This window comes from Sinocyclocheilus grahami, unplaced genomic scaffold (genome assembly GCF_001515645.1).
Source record: "Sinocyclocheilus grahami isolate Dianchi unplaced genomic scaffold, SAMN03320097.WGS_v1.1 scaffold1491.1, whole genome shotgun sequence".
Taxonomy (NCBI): Eukaryota; Metazoa; Chordata; class Actinopteri; order Cypriniformes; family Cyprinidae; genus Sinocyclocheilus; species Sinocyclocheilus grahami.
The window spans coordinates 163,266-166,155 of NW_015506670.1; positions in this window are offsets into that span (position 1 = coordinate 163,266).

Sequence of the window (2,890 nt, forward strand, 5' to 3'; positions counted from 1 at the left end):
ACTCACACACACACACACACACACACACACACACACACACACACACAGACAGGCACTGTTACTCACTCTGCTCTCTATTAAGAAGATTGAAACCCAAATATTTGCTGTCATGGTGAACTTGAGTCTCATTCAGGAATCATGGGCCATATTTACTGTGCTAATGTTTGTATAAATCTTAACAGTAATGAATAAACTGTGATTTAAAAAGAGTCTTGCAAAGGACTTTTTAAGCATGACTCATATTATGAATTTCATATATAATAATTTTAGTGATATCATGTATATAGCACTAAATTGCAAATTTAATAATTAATAATAACTTATTTTATTTCAGGTTTATTTGTCAGGGACAATGCACATGTGCCAGGACCCTAAAAATATAAAATAAATAATCTATACATAATACATACACGCTCCAAACTACATATAAATTTACGCTATACCTAATAAAAAAGAAAAACAATTCAGCATCCACTTAACAATTACGCATAATAATAACTAATTTAATAACTTATAAAATACAATAGGTTTTTAGAGATAATATAATCATTTAATCTATCAATTATATAATTTATAAACATTAATTACACATTATTTGTTGAGTTATATATCATGTTAAGTATTGTATTATCAAAAGCGTTATAAATTATGCAAATTTGCATTTAGTGCTATATATAATAGACTATGAAGTTTTATATACTATACATTTTGTTATAAAGTCTGATGTTTTTAATGGTTGCTATAAGTTAGTTTTGGAAACATAATTAGTTTGGATAATAGCAGATATCTTTCGTTTTCTTGTATTTATATGACGTTTAATGATATTTACCAAAAGTATATTTATTTTAAAATATGTGAAAATGCTCCTGGTGCACAGGAGAAATCAAGGTATCTGTATTAAATCATAAAGCATATTGTCTGGGAACAGTTATTGATCATGCTAATTGTGTCGTGCATTATTGATGGATTAAGTGTCCATGAAATGCATTTCAAATAACTTTATGGTGCTCAGAAACCTTGCACTCGACATGCTTAGAGACCCTGAGGAATAAAGTGAATCAGTGAATCATGAGGTAATAAATCCCAGCACAGTCGACAGAGAGCCAGAGTGAGAGGGGCGTAGCCCATCATTCCCGGTCGGCATGGCAACAGAACTCAAACCTGTCGGTCCTGTTCCTCCAGGTTGCCATGGCGATCAGAGAATGTTCAGGATGCGTGGCACTTCCTGCGCTCAGCTGCTCGTGTTTCTCTGGAACGGTTCACACATGCTTCAGATGGTTTATGATCGATGAATCACTTCCTCTGCGCTCAGTTTCATCAAAACACACTCCAGATGCTTGATTAAAGGGACAGTTCACCCAAAAATAAACATTCTGTCATCGTTTATTCAGCCTCAAGTTTCTGTTGAACACAAAAGAAGATATTTTGAAGAATGCTGGGAACTGGTAGCCATTGACTTCCATAGTATTTGTTTTTTTTCCATGCTGTGGAAGTCAATGGCTACCGTCAGCTGTTTGGAACAACTTGAGGGGTGAGATGTTTGAGTGAACTATTACACTATTTCTAATCACACTCTTTGTGTCATGCATAATATATAACTCAACAAACCTTTGCAATTTAAACGTCATAATATATATATATAAACATTTTCCACCACGGCAACATTTTCTGCAAATAAAGATTCATTAAAAATAAATACAGGTAAACATCTCTTATCAGCAATTTTTTTTAAATTCTAATCAAGCTGTAATTTTGTCAAAAAGTAAGCAAAAAAGTTTGAAAATATTATTTAATTATGTGTATTTAGGATGCATGTGAAAGTATCCTTAGAAAGACGAAAAAAAAAAAATTTCCCCCCAAAAGATATTAAAATGTTAAAAAACGTAAATATAAATGATATAATTTCCATCATTTTCAAATATCATTTGTGATGTTTCAGGAGAAATATATCAGAATTCCCTGTATGTGCTGTATATACACCGTTGGACACTGTAAGGGAACTAATTAAATATTAATATTTTCTGAACGTCTGCATTAAATGTGAAAAATATTAGTGTTCATTTGTTACCTGAGAACTCGTGGGGATTCTAGAATGAATGTGTCGTCATGGTTACACCTCTGTGATGTCACAGCAGACACTGGACTCAGAAGAGCAGACAGACAGATGGACAGACAGAAGAGCACTGCTGCTGATTTGATGGAGATGCAGACGGGAACAGAAACCCAGTGGACTCGGGTAAGAACCTCATTTACAGTCAGTGTTTCTCATCTTGGTTTGAGTTAGTAACTCCTCATGTGTTCATACATTGACCAGGCTTTGGTGGAGATGCGACACTTGGTCAGATCTCCAGAGTCGCCTCCTAACGCTCCTCCTGAGTGTCTCCAGACGCCTCCGGACACCAGCGGAAACTCCCTGAGACCCTTCTACACGGCTCAGAAACCCGCGTGTGGCTTCGGCTTCTCCTGGCACACGGACCACAGACGCAAACGCAACGACCTGCAGGCCTGTAACCCGGTGAAGTGGAGGAGCCAGTGCGTGTACAAACCACAATAAACCTGCACTCACCTACCGCACACTACCTGTGTCGCTTCACTCAGATTTATATGCTTATTTATATTTGATGTTTTCATTATATTTGATGTTTTCATTATCAAACATTTTATAAGGTTGTTACTCAAAAACTTCCCTGCAAGGTTTGGAGAACATAATGGTTACAAAATTAACTTTTCCCCCAGAACGTTATGAATTGTTTGGAATTATATATTTAATTATTTGGAATTGGTTCACAAATAATAACCAAATGGGAACCATGTGCTAATGATAGATAGATAGATAGATAGATAGACAGACAGACAGACAGACAGACAGACAGACAGACAGACAGACAGA